Source organism: Anser cygnoides, chromosome Z (assembly GCF_040182565.1).
Source record: "Anser cygnoides isolate HZ-2024a breed goose chromosome Z, Taihu_goose_T2T_genome, whole genome shotgun sequence".
Classification (NCBI taxonomy): domain Eukaryota; kingdom Metazoa; phylum Chordata; class Aves; order Anseriformes; family Anatidae; genus Anser; species Anser cygnoides.
The window spans coordinates 36362603-36383573 of record NC_089912.1 but is presented as its reverse complement, the minus strand read 5'-3'; the positions used below and the strand labels follow the sequence as shown (position 1 = coordinate 36383573).

At 35.0% G+C, this 20971-nt stretch overlaps 1 protein-coding gene and 1 long non-coding RNA gene across 2 annotated transcripts in view; both read right to left on the bottom strand.

Annotated features, from left to right (window-relative positions):
- The window catches only part of CHSY3 (chondroitin sulfate synthase 3), a 180818-nt gene that overhangs the window by 58933 nt on the left and 100914 nt on the right, over positions 1–20971 (bottom strand). The window lies entirely within an intron of this gene.
- Positions 1–20971, bottom strand: part of LOC125180880 (uncharacterized) — a 78015-nt gene that overhangs the window by 31835 nt on the left and 25209 nt on the right. The window contains exon 1 of the long non-coding RNA XR_007159807.2: positions 1–20971. This exon is cut by the window's left edge and continues 7912 nt beyond it; it is cut by the window's right edge and continues 25209 nt beyond it. This is a non-coding gene — a long non-coding RNA (uncharacterized lncRNA).

Here is a 20971-nt window from a genome sequence, read left to right as displayed (position 1 = left end):
ATCTGGATATGCCACATGGCTACAGAAACATGTTTCTACCTCTTTTCTAAAGGTCTAAAAAGAATTTTATGAGCTACAAAAGAATTGTTTGCTCCTTGGTGAATACTGTTCCTGTTTGTACACTAATAGTGAAGGCTGAAATCTTTCTTTTTTACTTTGTTCAACATTCAAATCTCTCTTATCCAGCCACAAGCAGGTATCTGCAATTACATGTCATGCAAAAACTTGCTAAAGGAGACCTACCAGTAATCATAATAGAACAATCTGTTCTCTGCTTCATGACATTCTGAGGTCTGTACTGCAGAGAGGGTTTGCCATGGCTTTAGGGAGAAAACAGGCAGATGGAAGCAAACAACTTGTGTCCTACTCTCCTGCTGTTAAACTTTATTTATTTATTTATTTATTTTACTCCGGCTGAGTGCCTTGCAAGGATGCATTTCCAATACTTTGACATTTCATTTCAGAACTTTTTTATGTCTTCCTTATGAAGGACAAAGACAATTAATTTTGTTCTTTTTATGAAATAGGTCTAACTTATTTATTTGAAACAAACAGTGCATGCTATACATTTTGGTTGATGTGCCACCAGCATTCAGCAGTTTGATATCAGAAGACTACACAGAAAATAAAATAAATAAATAAATAAATAAATAAAAGCAATGAAGTAATTTACAAAAAAAAAAAAAAAGAAGAGAAAGAAAAAGAAAAAAGGGAATTATTTTCGATCAAGAGTAAGAGGTCTCCACACATTCTGTTGATGATTACCTTCTTTATTACACTAGCACTTGAAAAGCAGAAATATTGTTTTGTGGATGAAGGTGTGCAGGAAAGTATAATGTATTTTAATGTTTAGTGCTCATACTTTAACTAGACATGTTAGTTACACTCCTTTTTTCCCCACAGTAAAATGTAACTTAAAATATCTTGATTCTGGAGATCTGTAAAACTATACTACTTACTGCATGGATCAAGACGTTTTACTCAGAAGGATGAGCATTGCTGCTCTAATAAACCAATTTCAGTTTCCAGTCTGTGGACTTCACTACTGCAAGAGTCCCACTCTCATGTCTTAAATATATGGAGGTAAGTACTGAGAACAGTCACACTCCTCCAGTTTAGTGGAACTTGGCTCCCACACAGAAGTGTCTGAAAGCATGCATGGTGCTGTGCTCGAGCCACCGAAGGTGCTCTGCTTCCAGCTCTACTGTTCTGTACCACAGTGACACAAACCCGCCTGCTGTCTGCTTTGCTCCTGGCTTGAGCATTACACTATATAAAATCCAGACAGATGTCTTAGCAGGCAAACTCACATTGTGGAACAGCTAAGCATAACTTAACTCTCCTTTTTTTCAAGCTTCCAGTCAACGGAAAAGCTTAAGGTAATGGCACAGAGCTCATTTGAAAATTAGTCGACATAAAGCTCTCTTCTGGCTATGGGCTTCAAGACGATATGTTGTAATTTAGACTTACAGGCTTGTCAGACCTAAAAATTAATAAATAAATAAAATATTATATGCCATGATTGGGACAGTTATTTAAAATGTCTTCTGAAATAAAATACATTCATTTCGGGCCAGCTCAGATGCTGAGGTATCCTTAGGATGGCTGAATCCACAGGCTACAGTTTGTACCTCCAACTTTTATAAAGATGAGTAATGAGCAAAGGCAGTATTCAACTGTGTAGTAGTGCAAAACTGTTACATACATCAGATATTTAGAAGCTAAATATTCCTATAAACACATGTACTTCATGAAACACAGTAAAGTTAGTATCATGATAAAAAGCGATGCCTTGATGTCTTTCATGTTTCAACTGTATATGCATTAAAATTTATTTCTGTGGAAAAAGCTTGTGAAACCCACAGAAAAGAGTTTTTACTGTGCTTAATGATTTAGAGGTCATGTGAAAATCTGTTCAATAAGGAGAGTGATGGCCATGACTGGAAGATTCATTTTACAAGCACAACCTTCTCCCATTTAAAGAAATTAAATCTATTTAACTTTAACTTTCTCATTATACTGGTTGAGTAGTACTGAAAAACAAGTATGATAAGCTTTTGGGGCATTTTGAAAGTTTGGAGGAATTACTTTTAAATCTTCAAGTGCAATGAAGACTAGGATTCCCTCAAAGAAGGAAAAAAATACTACATTAGTACATATTTACAATGTAATGAATTATTTTCTTGCAGTTCTCATGTAATTACTAGAATGACCACCATTGCCTTTTCCAGAATTAATAGCTTAGAAGCATTAAGTGTCATGCATGCATTTGGAAAAGCTCCATGTATTCAATGGAAACTACATTAGACAGAGTAACAATTTATTTTTTTCTCATATAAGTATCTCACTACCAATTCTAGAAAACTGCAATTTACTCATTAGTTTTAACTTGCAGTAAAAGATGTAAACACTGGTACCATATCAACTTTTTCAATTTTGTAATATATCCACTTTTTTATTCTATTGCCACATACAGAATAATGAATCCAGGAAATTCCTATCAGCTGCTTTTCTTTATGGGAACAGACATTGGACAATGAAGGAATTGAATCTGAATGCAATTATTGAATTTTGTCTGTTTGTTATTACAACTAATAATATATTAATATAATACATTATCCATAGCAAAGTATAAACCAGAAACTTGTACTATTTTGTTATTGATGTTGCCCTCCTGAAATTCATTCCACTTTTTCTAGCTAAAACATGAAATTATTTAAAATTGTTAATCAGGAATTGCTCTAAGACATGACATTAAAATAGCAAGTTTCTCATGTGCATAGCTCACTGAAGAAGAAAAATTGAACATCCACTTGAGACAGCAGAGATCCCTCAAGGGAATGCCAACCACAGGGATATACTTAATTGCTGGTTGCAACAAATCACAGAACACATTAAGAGGAAAACCAGGCCTCAGTTTCCATGCACAGAAAATTAATTCAATCCCACAGGGGCTCGTATGATTTTCAGTTGGTGGAGAACTCAATTGGAAGTTTTGTAGCTGGTATGTGTGTGGGTGTGTCAATGCGCACAGGCATCATTGCAGTGGAAGAGAAAACCATAGCACAAGAGAAGAACAGTATAGTTTAGTCATTATCAAGATAAGTACTGTATTTCTCTTGTGTTGTGTGTTGCCCAGATAAATAAAAAAATACATAATGCAGTTCCTCTAGACAGGCCTCAGTTGCCCTCTCCATACCTCTCCATATGCTAGTGTGGTTTTCACAGTGAACAACATTGCACCTGAACAGTCATCCTCAATGAGGATTCTGTTGGCCACCCCCTAGCTTGTAGATAGGGGCTGTAGCAGCTTGGGCAGAACCCAAAAAAACAGCATGGAAGAAAGCCACAAGGTGCTTTACAATTAATTGATCAATTTTTCTGTTCTAACAGAAGAAACGGCTACTTCCACCCTGTTAGTATAATTTTGATGCCGAACAACCTACACCGTTCTTCTTTTGTGTAACTGCTTTCTTATGCCTCCACTACATTATGCTCTTACTGCATGTTACCACTAATGCAGAATAAGATGGCTAATAGTATTCTTGCTGCTTTAGGCAAAGTATTGCCAGCAGGTAAAGAGAGGTGATCCTTCTCCTCTACTCAGCACTGGTGATGTGACACTTGGAGTGCCGCGTCCACTTGTGGGCTCCCCAGTACAAGAGAGATGTGGACATACTTGTAAGAGTCCAACGTAGGGCCACCAAGATGACCAAGGAACTAGAGCATGTCTCCTGTGAGGAGAGGCTGAGAGAGCTGGGACTGTTCAGCCTGGAGAAGAGGAGGCTCAGGGGACATCTCATCGATGTCTATAAACACCTGAAGGGAAGGTACAAAGAGAACGGAGACAGGCTCTTCTCAGTGGTGCCCAGTGCCAGCAAAAAGGCAATGGACACAAACAGAAACACAAGAGGATCCATCTAAACATCATGATAGATGTGTGGGTGATTTACTGTGTGGGTGACTGAGCATGGGCACAGGCTATCCAGAGCAGTTGTGGAGTCTCCCTCCTTGGAGATCTTCAACAGACACCTAGACAAGGTTCTGGACAACCTGCCTTATGTGTTCCTGCTTGAGCATGAGGGTTGGACCAGATGACCTCCAGAGGCCCCTTCCAACCTCAAGCTTTCCATGACTGGGTGATTCTGTAGTAATAATGTGTGATTTTTAGCAAACTGTAAAAAGTGCTGTTGTGGATGAACTTCATTATACCATAATAGCATGCTCTGTTACAGTCAAAGTGCAATTGAAGTGCTTTGTGGGGCTGCAATAAGTATATATCATCCATTATGCTTCATCAAATTAAATTTAATACCAAGTAACCACATGAAACCTACAAAATTTTCACAACAGTCTCCCCACCAAGTTTCTCCTGCCCAGGCTTCATCATCTCAAAATCATCCATGTACATGCCCCAGCTATATGTGAGGGTCATTTGGGTTGATTTTGTGTCGAACTACTAGTTTGCAAGTATAATTTGCCAAACAAATCTTCCATGTAAAATATCTAAAGAGTTTTTAAAAATACAATGGGCAATCTGTAAGAAAATAGTGCTAAACAATATTGTCACATTCATTTTCATCACTATTACAACGTCAAGCACACAGTGCAGATAAATACTTCAGCTACCAAACAACAGGAGCTCTAGATATAACTAATTTTAAAATTAAATTGCTTTGTTGTTCTTCAGAAAACACATATTACACTGATTTTATTTTATTTTATTTTTAAAGAAAACACACTGGAGAGCTTGAGTATGTTGTTTGAGCTAAAAGAATCAGCAAAATATTGCAGTATTCAATTTATGACAACTGTAAAAATCCTTTCCAATAAAAGTGAAAGGACAAATCGTATAAATAGGAACCTATTTACTTATTTCTACTAATACATAGGGATGTACTGGAGTGACATGTTTATGTTGACAGACAGACAACCTATCTGCCAGCAGCAGATGTTTGTATCAGTGAAGATTTACGTATACAAAAGAAATCGTATTTCAACAAAATTAATTCCACTAAATCAATTCAAAAATATTTATTTCAGTATTTAACTGTACTTTCATTCTGCACTGGTTCCTGTTACATTCATTAAATTTGCTCTCATTTAATTGGGTTCTTTATTTCCTCACCAGTTGCGTTGCCTTTCCTTTCCTGAGGCTACTCTCTCCATTTCAAATTTCTTGTTTCAGATTACTGCTCATTCCTCTCACCCTTTGTTACTTTCACAGCTATTTCTACCTGGATGGATTTTTTCTCTACTTACTTTACCAGATTTATCTCCATGAGAGCAAATATCTGACAATCCATTTTATCTTCCATTTATTTCTACTCATTCACCTTCTTGATCCCTTAAATTCAGACTGTGTATTTCCATTCCCGTTAACAGTACAGATGTAATTAGAATGTACATTGCAGAAAAAGAAATAAGAAAGTATGAAACAGTATTTCAATTTTAAAACATTAGTGAAAACAACAAATCCCTCCTGTAAAGTCATAGGCCAAAAGTATTGCACTTAAGGGAACTGTAGCCATGAAACCAGTGTTATACTGAAGAAACTTTATGTCAGATTGATTGCATCAAATCATTTCCCACTGCAAGTCTGAAAATCTGCAAATGCAGCTATTCCATGCAGCATTGTTTTTAGTCTCTCATAAAACTCAGAATTCTTCACTGTCTGTGTGGTACCCACTCCACTCATGGTATACTGCTTAAGCGCACATATTTTGTCCAACAAAGTGATTTCAATCACCTCTATAGTTGTTGTAAATCCACCAAAATTTAATACGATCTCCTTTTGCACAGGGAGAGAAAATAAACTTTCATTCATCAACATAAATTGTGTTAATCTAATGACATTGTTCACAGTATCCAAATTAAAATTCTCTTTTTTTTTTTTCAGATTTGACATTCACTACTTCTGCAATCTGATTATTTAAAATTCCATACAAGACATATTTTTCATGTATTATTTTAAATCAATAGGTCCACATTCATACAGGACGAGACAGATTTCTGAAAGTTTGTTAAATTCAGAAGTCTTTAAAGTTAAGCACACACAGAAGCGTATTACTGGCTAAACTATACCTACATGGAACAGCAGCACTAATGACAGTCTTTGATTCTCAAACATTACTAATACTTTTTATCCATACAAACACTGCAGCATGGTTTAGTTAAAGCAATACTTTGTTAATTGTCCCAGATGTCTAGAAAAATCACTATCAATTCAAAAGCAACTGGGATAATCTAATATTTAGACTTAGGGTTGACTGGATTATTTGTTGGTTATGTTGGTTTTATCTGAAGCTCTAAAATTACTCAAATACATTAAGATCATATATTAAATTTTAACAACATAAAAAAAACGCTTCTACTTAGCTCTCACATTTTAGGAATCAGGTGAGTCAAAAATCCTTCATGTCTGTTTCCAAGCAACACAGGAATATTTGTTTACCAAAGTTATGATCTGTCTACAAATTTCTTAGTACTCTTTCTATAATACTTCACCAACCAAAAACCAACCATCAAACAAGACAAAAAGAGAAAGAAAAAAATTGGCAAGTTTTTTTTTTTTTTTCCAAGTGTTCTGCCAGGAAAGATTACAGACAAATCCTTACTTATTTTGACATCAGAAGATTATGTTATTACTATCTGGTAGAATTATAATTCAAATGTGTGTATTTTAGTATGAAACAACTGAAGACACAAATAATAGTAACTATCCAAAATGAGTTAAATGTAAACCAGCGATATATGGCATGGTCATGGAACAAAAAATTGGTACAGGTATACTTACATGTCTACTTGTACAGAAGACCTTTTCTGCAATAATATTTAAATATACAGGTACGCTGATAAATTACATGGTCATATATGCACACACTCCAAATTTAAAGTGACACAGAGCAGATAAGATAAAAATTAAAGAAAATAGATGAGTTCAAAGAGAACTTACTGTTAGACTGCAAACAACATTTAAAAACTTGAAAGATGTTTTCTTCTTTAATGGATACACAATTTACAGTTGTCTTAGAACTACTACAAGTGAGCATAATGTATTAAAAAGTATAATATCACCACAGTACTAAAAATTGGGAAACATGCAAGACATTTGTAGGGAGACTACAACCCCAAAGAATAACCATTATTGTTCTTATTATTCTTATCATTATTTTCTTAAAAATAGGACAATGTCCTGATTAATTCCTATTTAATTTTGGACATTAATATTAGAAGCCCTAATATACAAGGAACAATTTGTACGGAATGGCAAAAACATTTATTAAAATACACAGAAAAAGCAAGCCTTAGGTGCTAAAGTTAGCAAGCCTCAGTCTGCAGATATTCAATATATAGATCTTGAATCTAACTAGAGAAATAAATACAGTTCCTCTTAACATTTCAAAAGTTGTATCTATTAGCTAGCAATAACACAATCAATTTTGTTCCAGCTGTAAGGTACACTACATTTTAGCATTTAAAACACTCTCAAGAATGTTGTCTTTGATTGAAAACTTAACTTTTAATATAAAACTGGAGAAGATATTTCGATCTACTTAAATAGGTTTAGTGTGCTGTACCATATTAAGGCAAGTTCTCCAAAGAATGTTCCAGTAAAATTTAGTGAAAAATAACAACTGCAAGACAACATTGCACTACAATTAAGACACTAAAAGTGACTGTAACAGCATAATCACAGTCTTAAACAAAACAAGCATTTCAAGCAACCAACTGGTGAAGGATGTCATTACTTAGGGAGACATCCATTTCTAATGAAAAGCACCTGTGAAAAAACACAAATAAGGCTTAACACAGAATTCTGATATAATTGTATTTTTACTACCACGGCTTGCAGTAAATCTCAAATATCCATGGTCACACAGTTTACTTCAAACCCTGTAGGAAAAGTTCCTAGTTACATCAGACTTTAAAAATTTTAAATCCATAGGGCTGCTTTGGACAGATATGTCAAAACTTCAAAAACTTACAGCACTATGTTTGAAACTTACTTTCACCATTTTATTTCAACTAGCATGAGAGTTTTTCAAATATAACGCTCTCCACAGTGATAATTTATCTTTGCTAAAAATGAAATTAAAATGTTAACAACATGGGACCACAGCAGGAGGAAGTGAGCATATCTGCAAATACAGTTTTGGGTTGCAGAAGCAGTACTTGTCACTATCCATGCAACCAAATGAATGGTTTTTGCTTTCAGTGAAAGATGTGATGCTTACTTATAATTTAAAATAAAAATAACAGCTGCATATGATTTTAACTGGAAATACTTGTTGATGGAATGCACCTTTTTTTTTTTTTTTTTAGTTTCCAATCCTTAATTCTTTTTAAATGTAGTCTTAAAATAAATAATAGTAATGGAAAAAGAAAGTCACATCTTGAAATCTGAAGCATCGTTATCCAAAGGAAACTTACCCTTCAATCGTTTTTGGAGTTTAAATCATGTACTGGGAGAGATTTGTTCCCAACTGAACCTTTCAAAATGATATATGAAACAAACTCGTGTTAAAAAGGTAGTCAGAGCTTTCTAAAAGTGTACAAAAATCTGTAAAATGTGTATGTGTATGACATTAAAAGAGTAGGATGTAGCATTACCTGAATACTTTAGAAAAAGGATTTTATTACTGAGTTCAATCTGTTTGCACTTTGGCAGAAGTTTCCTCTTGCACTGTAATTCTTTATAATGACCTTTCACAAAGTTCAACATGAGTGAGAACTGCATCTTTTTTTTTTTTGTTTTTTAGTTTAATATTGGTGAATTCAGTTTGTATTTTGAAAAGAGGAGAAAGTCCTGTTATTAAATTAGCTGTTACAAGTATCATGAGAATTTTAGCAGCCAAACAACTGCAGCAGAATGTTTTTTCCTTACATCTACAAGCCACCCTTTAGTACAGTTCTGCCATGTGGTTGGTCACCAATCCATAAACATGATCAAAGTGTTTAATCATTCTAATAACATACCTAGCATAATAAAGTCAGACTCCCATAAGAAGAAATGTGTTCAAGCATAAGACTACATTGCTTTGACAGTAATTCATCCCCACCGAGGAAAATCCATGTCAGTCATTGCCAGAAAAAGACAAAGGCAAATTTTGGTGCAGCATATTTTTATGACGTAGCTAGCTATCACTGATGTTTAATCTCTGTTTCATGGTCTACTGAAAATTTTTTTAATATGTATATATATGACTGTTGGTAAATTGTTCATTCAAATGAAAAAACAAACAAACAAACAAAACCTTTCCTTGATTTCTTGTTCTGAAGTAAATACTTTGGTACTACTAAGTTACAGTAAATATTATATTTGGTTAAATTTTACAGACCAAAGTAGTCTTCACAGGTCTATTTGGTTTGCAGCTTGGTAATGCCTTACATTGGTATTTTGCCTTCTGCAAACTAGCACATTAGTTAAAATGTCATATATGAACAGCAACTTTCCATGAGTGCAGACTGATTTTCCAAGGCAGATAAATTTGATGAACTATTTGCTGTGGAAAATACCCTAGACTGAGAATATAATTAAAAAAAAAAACCAAATTTATATGTTTAATAACTCCTTACTGTTATTAATGTAAATATGTTAAAATCTTACAGTCTAAGCATTTCCACCAGATATTATATAAAGTTACTGTACAGACTTTTAACATATGAAATCTATTTTTTTCACTGTGAATCAAAGGAAAGCACTTTTTATCCTTTCCCTTGTTGCTGGAGTTGAATTAGTGCTCCCGCACTTACTAAATTTAGTTATGCTTTTTTTTTCCTTTTTTTTTCATCAAAGGCACAGATAATCCATGCAACTGAAATGCAAAGGTAGGTTTAGAAAGCAACACACAATACCACAGCAAATTCATTGCACAGAAGGGCAAAGATAATTGATTACAAATCCGTCTCAGCAAAAAGATCTGAAGCAACAATAAATTATAGCAGTGAGCATACAGTAATTATACAAGATGAAAACTGGACCTCCGCTGATCTGAAGTTATCAGCTAATCCTATTGTGCTTTTAAAATAAAATGTATTAGTTATTTCCTAGAGAAGTTACCCCATTATTAATGGCACTGCTCAAGTGCCATTCTGTTCAAGTCAGAAAGTCACTCATCTAAGATGTGTAAAGATGTGTATGTAGGAATTTCTGAAACAACTTTTCTTCTAACACTTGCACTCTGGACCTTCTGAAAAGTCATGCAGAGTACTCAAAATCCTGACAGCCCACATCACGTGCATGAATGCAGTAAACAGTGTAGACACAAACACAAAGCAAGAACTCCCTCTTTTACAAAGCTGACAGCACCTTTCCGTTCTCACCTACCCCGTAGTATTGTAAAGGAAGCTTTACAAAGGAAAATAATTAGAAAAAAAGTCAAAAACCCTCAAAACCATCCCCTTTCATATCTGACCACACAAGTCACCCAGCATTCCATATTCTTACAAAATTTTCCCAAAGCTCAACTAATCTTATTTTTTTTTGCATACAGCTTTCTCTATTTTTGCATTCCTGTCTCATCTAGCTATACAGAATTGTTTCCAACAGCACACAGGCAGTTTGTTTGTTTGCTTTTTTTTTCTTTCTTTTTTTTAAATTCCTTCAACAAAGAAGAATGGAAAGATAGGAACAACTGTTTGGCTAAGTTTAACACTGAAAATAGTACATAGAAGTCATATACTGGAAAATATGGCTCACAACATACCAAGAACTAGATAGTCAATTGTAATAGGAGACACCTAATAAAAATACAATGCCTATGGATTTTACGCATCCAAATAAGTAAGTAAATACAACATAAATGGAATTTTTACACTAAAGGTGGAAGAGCAGAGAAATCTATTACTGCATGAAATTCAGGTCTTTAGGTAGCTGCATGAAGTCAACAAGCAACCTAATGGACCTGATTAACCTTGGAGACGTGTTTCTTCTTTCACAACTGACAGCAACGATCTGTACAGTATAGCATCATCTACCTCCTCTCTCACGGAAATAGTTTCTAGTCTGTAGATACATTTAGTATGTTTAAAAATTTATTGCAAGTTTGAGATTTTATAGGAAAGTTCATATACATGATACTGACATGTAAATTCAGAGACATGTAAACATCAGCTGGAGATAGTCTTCATCCAGATGTTTACTGATGTTATGTTCAAGTTGACATAAGCCATAGAATACAGCAGGATTACACAATCTCTATAATAAAATTAAGTAGTGAAATGGGAGATTAACTCCAGTATCACAAGGCTGGAGAGCAAAGTACAGAATCCACAGGGAAGTCACTCAGTAGAGGTTACAAACTATTGCAGTTATTAAGCCAACAGCACCATATAAAGCAGGCTTTTTGGTTAATACCACAACACCAATACAACACACTAAGGGAATGAGGCAAATATAAACTTCTAGAATGCTGATAAAATAAATTTACAGATCAATTGTTTGGGCAAATGTAAAGAGAAGTTGTTGGGACCATACCAGCATCTGCTGTTGTGAACAGCATATCTAACAAAGTTTTGGATGGCAGTGAGAAAAAACAAGTTAACGCGAATGGAAGAAACAGTAGAAAAAGAGGTAAGAGAAGAGGTAAGAAAGAAAAGAAACACAAAAAAGATGGACTGAAAACGAAGTCATTTTCAGGTGAAAAGTAGTAGACAAGAAGTCCTAAGAAAGATACATTACTGTGAAGAGAGAATTGTGAAGGTTGTCTTTTGCTGGAGAATTCTCTGATGATAATATGAATTTACCTTGGCTACAATTGCCAATCCATGTGAATTTCTAATTCCACTCTACATTTTTCTAGTTAATTTCACTCCTTCATTATATACATATCTTAAAACCAAAAGTAAAAAACAATTCTGCTAAGGTCTCATCATGAAAGATCTTTCAATATTCTCGATACATATATAGGCATGATATATATGATAGTATATACTTAGATAGTACTCTACACCTCATAGGTTCATCTGCAAGGCACCAATATAGGATATATTATAACAATTTCATTACAGTAACTTACTTACTTTTGGATTCTTGCATTTCATTACATGCAAATAGGGAATTGCCTAAAACAAAAGTCTGTTTTCTATGGATAATCTCCAGATTTTATTTAACATGGTTTAAACATGTTTAAACAACTAACTGAATATTTTCAAAATGCCAACAAATAAGTAGCTAGATTAAAGTAATTTTTTTGGCAATGAAAACCTAAGTATGTTAACAGAACTGCATTACAAGGAGGTTTATTTTCACCAATTATCTACATTTTTGTTCCAAATAATAACATTTGTGCTTGGGATTAATTCCATTTTATTTTCAGCTGAAGGTGTTATCAACAGAGTCTGAAAAACAGCAAGTAACGCTTTATCTCAATAAAAGAAATAGGACCATGTTTCTTTAATTCTAGACCAACAATATAACTTTTCTTCTATAAAGAACGGTTCTCTTGGTCTCTGTGATCTAGATTCAAATGTAAATAGAATACATACCTACGATTTCCAAAGGGCTATTTATTCAGAATATCTGCACTTGTTTACTCATAATATGCCTATGAGACGCATCACATTACTTTAACAGGACACTGACCATTGCTAACACCAGAGACATCATTGACCAATCATATTAATTACATTAAAAATAAATTCAACACCACTTTTAAATTTATTTGCATGTAAACTGCTAATTCAATTTCAGGATCTCAAACGACTTTACAAACATTAGCTTTTAGCTTAACAACATATGTGGGAAGAAGCCAGCTGTTAGTTTTCCTTTTGAAATTACATATGCCATAAAAAAGACTTGCCCAGAAATACCTGGGGTGCAATAAATTCTAATGCTTAATCCATGTCATATTTCTTCTTCTCACTTTTTGTATTTCCCTGTTATAGAGGAACTTTCTAAAAATCAAATCCTTAGACTGGAGTCTATGGAAAATTCTGTAAAGTTTCAGCCTACCACAAACATTAGAACAGCATTCCAACCTAGCCATCAAAAAGTGAAAACCAAGAACACTGTTTCTAGATAGGAAAGGACAGAGGAAAAAGACAGGTTCTGAGTTATGAATCAGATGAATAATTGTATTATGCGTATTTCCAAGACTACATATATCTCAGTAAAGATGGCTTGGTAATGCTTCAGAGAACAGTATGTGTAAAATTCACCTGCGCCTTCTTGTTAAAACCCACATATAATTGTATAAAAATGTCAGAAATGTAGGAATGACTTCTGGAATGAAGTCAAACACTTCTGTGAAGAATTAAGTTATACAACTTCTCAAGAATAATTAACATTTTCTTGTTCACACACTAGCAGAGGCCTTAGACAATGTTCTCATCCAGTAGACACAGCCCTTAAAAAAGTATTTTCAGGATTTCAGCTATTGATACAAATAACTCACATCTCATGACCAGGACACCACAACTGAATAGCTAAAGTAAAATTCAGTCACATGTCCTTTAAACCTCTCCCTTTGCAATACTATCTGCTAATTTTCCTCTTTTAATAAACTACTGCTATTTCTACAAAACAGAGGATGCTCAAAATAATTATATATCAAAAGAAGCTAGAATCAGACAAAGTGAGATAAGATGAAATAAATAATGCCTTCTTAATCAAACAGACCAAGAAAGTCTTCCAGACAAAAAAAAAAAAAACAAAAAAAAACCACACCTCTCTTCCTGGTAGTGTTCCAGCCTCATTAAAATATATCTTCTGGTAAAACATTAATTATAAATATTTCATAGCAAGACTGCCAACTGCATTCAAATGTTGATAATCTGGAAGGTGTAACTGCCATGCTTCAAAGTGCGTCAGTAAAGTTCATGCATTTTACACAAAAGGGGTGTCTTACAGAATAAAATGTTTACTACTAGAGTACTCTCAGCTACATAAAGTGTCTACTTTACTGTATACACTAAAGAAACTCATATTTTACCATTTTTCACATACGCCAATCAATAGGTAGCTTTTGAAGAAAAAGCAAACAATAAAACTGGAGAGAAAATGGTGGAGCTTATCATCCCATTGTAGGTTCCAAAGACTCTCTAAAAATATTCCTTACCTGTAGCAATTCTACAATACCTTACAAACAATTCTATGACAAGGATCTTCCTTTCACTAGATAGATGAGGACATGCAAGAGCAGCTCCAGATTCCCAGATTTATTCCCTGCTCTGCACAGTTCCTGCAGCCCTCATGTGGAGAGTCTCTTGTTTTCTTCACTACCTGCTCAAGACCCCAAAACCTGCCTTAAATTCCTTTATTTCCCCCTGCGAATTTCCTCTGGTACTCCGAGACCCTGTTCCTGGCTTGAATTACCAAGTGATTTGCTATCAGTAAAACACAGAGAAGAAAGTGGAGACATTGTGGGAAAGAAGAGGCACTAGGCATCTTTACACACAAAGGAGAAGTGTGAAGAGGTAAGGAATCCAGCTCTTTTGTGAGGCAACACTGCTGTTGGAGTGATTTGGACTGACTGAGATTTGCGTGATGAGTGAAATGATAGAAATGTTTATTGTTTATCACCATAGAAATGGACTCTTGATATTTATAATCATATATATATTCTTTGTGGTACACCATTAAAGTTACTTTTAATCAAACCACTTTATTAACCTATAGCAGACTACTCCCAGCAATTACAATGGGAAAGTTTGCAGTTTTTCAATATGCTTTATGAGAATAAGCTGATAATTTTTTTTTCTTTTATAAAAGAAGAACTGTGGCAGAGAAAATAATGATAAGGTTTACATTAATTTGGGGTGTAAACCTATTTTCTACTTGCAATTGCTTTTCACACATTATGTACTATCCTTTATTCCACAGTCGAGAGCTCCATCTATTTATTTCCTAAGTACTATTTTTCCTGTACCCAAGCATAAAAGCATATAGATATAAAAATGGAAATTGAACCATAATGCACTTGAATACAGGAAACAAATTAAGCTGGTATGGCTAATCTTCAAATTGACATGTTTTTAACTGTGACTTCGCAACATATCTTTGAATACAGCAACTACACATTTAAACAAGTAACTTCTCATTTTTATACTTTATTTGCAGGAGTTGAAGTCTTAAGTATAAAATTCCAACTCAATAAAATGTGTACCAACTTCTAAAAAAATATAGCTACAAATATTTTAAAAACAAGGGCAATTCTAACCTTATTTTACCAAAGCAATGAGATACACTCACACAATTGTGAAATTGTAATGTATCACTCTTTCTAGTGTTTATATATATATATATATATATATATATATGCTGATACTGCTTGAGAAAAGAAGCAGTATACTGGACTATCCAATTCTAAATTAATATCAAAGCACTTACAGGCAGAAAAGAAGCATAACTAGTTAAAAAAAATAAAAATAACTTTTCCATTTGATATAAGTATACATTAAAAATTTTCACAGCGTAACAGTTGAAGTACCAAATGCTATCTATCCCCTGAATGTTTCATATTACATCAGTGAAAAATATTTAAATATTAAATCACAATTTTCTTCAACTGAGTAGGGAAGTTCTAAATTTTACCTTCACTTGAAGAAACCTGGGCCCAATGTATGTAGCTTAATCAGAGAGATAATAAAATGATTTCAATTTTATGTTGCTGCTTTGGACAGTAAATAGAGTAAGATGTATTTTTAGAAGGTCATTTTATAGTATCATTGAAACAATTATATTAAAATCTTGGCAGTAGAAATAATTAAAGTTTTGTGACAATTTGGTCATCAATAATATACTTGCAAAATGTAATAATTCATTCGTTTAACATCCACTGGGAAAGGTCCCAGTGTGAGAAATAGCAAAGTTAATTCAAAAATAACAAAGCATACCCTCTGGAAATGGAAGCAAAATTATGTATCACTCATTCCATACACATCATATGTGACTGGTATGTGTACTTTCTGCAAATGGTAGAGGCTGATAGTGGCCAGCACCGCCATAAAGCACACCCGACAAAGCAAGATAACCTGCATATAACCTACCTGGAAATCAGCAGGAAATTTGGAGCCAACATAATCCCAATAGCCAAAACACAAACATTTCTGCAAACATTCCACGAGGATGTTTTGTAACAAATAATCTTATCTCCAATGTTTTTCAGCACTCTGTGGGGACCTTTCCTATTAGTGAGGGTTGGTCAGGTAGCAGCCTGGGGAAGCCATGTGGTTAGTGGCAGCTAAACAGTGAGCGCTTGGGCTCTCCACATCAGGGGACGTACATAAAGAAAGGTGAAAGGTATCAAATTGCCCCCAGAAAGGAAAAATAGCTCCTTATCAGAGTTGTCTTGGATGAACATAACCACACAGCTATGACCTCCAGCGAAAGAAAATGACTACTCTTCCCACCAAATTGGTATCAGAGGAAAGGTGGCCTTGGGAGGTCAACCAGAAAGAAATGTCACCTAAGGGTTTGAATATGAGCACGTGAGTGTTGGGTGCAGGTGCCCAGGCGCTGGCAGCAGGGGGCTGCAGGTCCTCTGTGAAGAGAGGCCAGGGCTGCCCCATGCTGGTAACAGCCAGCTCTGGCCAGCCCCAGCTGTCCCACTGCAGGGCACAGCTAGGCCCAGCAGCCACAGGTGAGCACCTCAGCGAAAAAGGATTTAGGAAAGGATAAAAATACCAGACAGCAGTGAGGACCAAGGGGAAAAAAAAAAGAAAGAAAAAAAAAAAAGAAAAAAAAAGCAAGAAAACCAACCCTGCAGACTCCCCCAGGTCAGAGAAAGAGGAGGAGGTGGTGTTTCTGGCACCAGAGCAGGGGTTGCCCTGAAGCCTACAAGAATACTTAACCATGGTGATGGTGAAGTAGGTATACTTGTACAGTTCGTGGACAGAACAACACTAGAACAGATACCCACACTGCAGCCTATGGAAGACCCCAGGCTGGAGCAGGTGAATGTGCCCAGAAGGCAGCTGCAGCCCATGGAGGGACCATACAGGATCAGGCTCCTTGGCAGGAGCTGCAGCCTTCAGGGGACCCACACTGGAGCAGTCCGTTCCTCACAGACTACACCCCATGGGCAGGACCAATGCTGGAACAGTTCCAGAAGGTCTGCAGCCCATGGGAAGCCCCCATCAGAGCAAGGGAACAGCACGATGAGGGAGAATAATCAGAGACAAAGTGTTACAGACCAACAACAACCTCCATGCCTTGTCCCCCTTCCACTAGCTTGGGGTGGGAGGAGGAGACAGAAAAGTGGGAACAAAGAAGTGAATTTCAGCTAGAAATGAAGGCAGTTTTCTGATTATTTCTCACCATCCTTCTCTATTTTTAATTCTCAATATTTATTTATTTATTTTCCGCAAGTCAAGTCTGTTTTGTCTGTGTCAATAATTTGTAGGTGATCTCCCTATCTTGACCCACAAACTTTTATCTTCTCACCCTCTCCTGTTGAGGAGGGACAGTGAGAGGAACTGGGTAGGTGACTGGCAGCCAGCCAAGGTCAAGCCATCACAGTGTGAGTGTGTGCACACATGCACCAAGATAATCTTCCGGGCAACTTGTGACTAACTAACAGCCTCAATTACACAGTAGTTCTCTTCTTGCACAACCCATCAAATACATTCTCCAGTATCTCAAAAAAATTACTTGGCAATGCAATACTGCATTAGCAAGAGCGAAGCTTAACACATACAACCCCACCCTCCCAACCCCCCGGATTACTCTACTGGCAAAGGTAGGTATGGCTGCAGAAGGACAAAATTAAAAGTGATTTTTATTCTTTTAGTTCCATTATCAAATTCAGATGCCTTATTCACCTCCAGACTTTTCAGCGGAAGGTGGTCATCACTGATAAGCACATCCTGCACTTCCTGAGCATCCTCAACACTCCAGTGTCTGCAATGAAAGCCAGGCCTGCTATCATACATGCAGTCCAGCTGCAGCATCCACACAACAACTCAGTCACAAACAAGAAAAATAGAAGTACTACAGAATCCAGGGCATACCTGTGTACTCAGTAACATGCACAACATACATTGGATTTAAACAATTTTAAATAGCCTAAAATTTTAAACAATTTTAATTGGATAGTCTAAAAATCAGCTTCAAAAAAAAGCACTTTTACAAACGCAATTCTCTTCCAGCTGTCCTGTCTCCAATATGTTTCTTAGGTTTCTACAGCTCATAACAATCTGCACTGGTTTTCATCACCAAAATACTTCCTTTCTTTGCTGTGTTGATAACAAATAATATCAAAGGAAGTTTATAACATGACTTAAAATAATATGCTTTTTCCTTGTTGCAACAACAAAAGCAACAAAACAGTAAAAAACAGAAAACAAGCTTTAAGATATGCAAAGAGAAACTTAACATAGATTTTTGATCTTCTGATTTTACAATGTCTTAAAGATCATCTTCACTTACATTTAACAATCTAACAAATGGGAGACTGCTTCTTGAATAAGTTCTACTAAATCTCATTGTCCTTGCTGAAGGGAGCTCACAAGTGCTATCTGTTTCATATTTCAAATATTTAATCTTTATTATTGGTAGATAGAGGTATATATGTACACATATACGTAAGTGTGTTCCACTGTGCAAACAATGGAGAATTGAACTTAGTGCCTTCATATTTCCCTACTCATTTTCCTCCCTTTTAATATGAATGAAAAATTCTATTAAGTACAGATTTAAGTATTGTTAATATGATCTAAAGTAGCATATGAATATAGGAAGAATGTTGGATGAATGACAGAGAAAAGAAAACGTCACCATATAGTTACTGCCAAATGTCTTCTCTTTTTGCTGTTTTACATCTCAAGGAGACAAGGTAAATAAATAAATTGGGGAACATTTTTTTTTTTTTTTTCACGAGAGCAGATTCAATTTTAATCCCAATGATTACTGTTAAATTCAGTAGAACAAGATTCCCCAGCTTTACATAGCAGGATCATTTCATGTCTGCTTTTCTACACATTATGAGGGATACGTATAAAAGATTACAGCAGTTACCGCAATATTCATTGCTAAATGGCAGACACTAAGGCCAAAGTTGGAATGGTCACCTTCTCCACCTTTCTTTTTTTCCCTCCATATTCATTAACCTAGCACTATCGTAAGATCACATTCTACTAAAGTCATAAGGCTGTGAATTATTACTTTAAAATGGAGGCAAGGGGAAAAATTAAGCAACTGGAAGGACATAAGAATTGAGATGGCTTTCACATTAACTAAGAATCCGTTTGGAACTACAAACATCACTGACATGTGCAGTGGGTTTGCACTTGAATGCTAAGGTAGACTTCTTTTATTCTGGCCCAACCGAACTCTGCGAGAGGCCTCTACAGTAATGCTGAAAGCATACCAATGGATGACTTTGAGAATAGAAGAGACTATACTATCCTTAAAAATAAAGCACTACAGTTAGGAAATCCCATTTAACTGCTTATGAAATAATATACAGGACTATATCCTAGAAACATAGATGGCTTTTATCAAATAGGGACAATTGTAACCACTTCTGCTTCAGAAGGAATAACATTAGCAATTATAATTCCTGATTTTTTTTTAAATTTTTTTTGTATGAGAAGTAACATATATTCAGCATCAATGCGAGTTCATTAGAGGTGGATTTTGTGTAACAGAAACCAGTAACATTGTACTAGGTAGTCTGTCTAGGATGCTGAACTGTCCGCAGATCATGAAACCTTAAAAGCACCTTAAAAAACAAACAAACAAACAAAACACATGATTTCTTTCCCTGGGTGTATTGCTTAAAGTTTCTTTTTGTTTGTTTGTTTTGTTTTGGTGTTTTTGTTTGTTTGCTTGTTTTCCAGAGGGCCATAGTTTTATTTAGAAATCCAAACCAGAATATTCAAAAGAAGATTTCACAAAAAACTTACAGAGATAAAGTGTAACAGCATAACAGTTCAGCATTCAGAAGGAGCTTCAATTAAAGTTCTCGATTTTACAAACAATATAGCAAAAGATGGCAGAATAGTGATTCTAAATATTACACATTTGCATTACTTATAGAGGGAAAAGCCTAAACAATACAGTTCAACAATAAGCATCTCTAACTTAAGTATAAAATGATCTTCTAATGTTTCCTCCACAGATGAACTGGAGAAGAAAAGCTGTTTGAAATTTGTATTGGTGCTCTGAAAGACGCTGAAGGACTTTCTTCTGTTTGCTGTATTTGCATTTTCTAATGAGAATATAGAATCATCTGGAATACTAAACCACTAAGGAAAAATTAATCTATTTCTTTTCAGAAAAACCTTTAACAAAAGACCTCTCAAACCTACCTACTGAAGGTACACTTCACATATTACCTAATATAAAGAAAATGAAAAGGTACAGTTATACGATTCAAAATACTTCATGTTTGAATACAAACAAATACAATGGCCATTTATTACAAGGTTTAACAGGGGGTCAACAAAATCTCTTTTTAATAACAGTCTTAAAAATCTCTTCCTCTTTATACAGGTGAGTTTTAGAATCTTGTGACATCCTATTTCCATGGTTCCAGAGTCACTGTGTCATATAAAGATCAATGTGATATTGTTTATAAGCAAACAACAACACAAACTCTGTTACAACCTTTCTCTCCACCCAACCAACACGACAAATACAGTTTTTTTACACTAACATTTCAAGTTTTATTAATCAGTCATAAGACTCAAAAATAAAGCAGTCATCCTTTTCCATAAAATACTTCCAATGTTAACATTTTTAACATTTAACATTTTAATGAACCTCTAGCATGCTGATGAAATGATCTGTCAAAAAGCTTTCAAAAATATTAATGCATAAACAGTATAAAATGGAAAAAAATAACTGCCTAATCCTAAAATATTTATTTACTTACTTAATCTATCTAATACCAAAACCATGGGAAGAATTATGATTCAGTTTTACTTCTATGTTGTTTTTTTTTTGTTGTTGTTTGTTTGTTTTTAAGACAAACTTGATAAACTTGCAGAGAAAAGTGGAATAGCAAAATTTTCTCACTGAGATTGG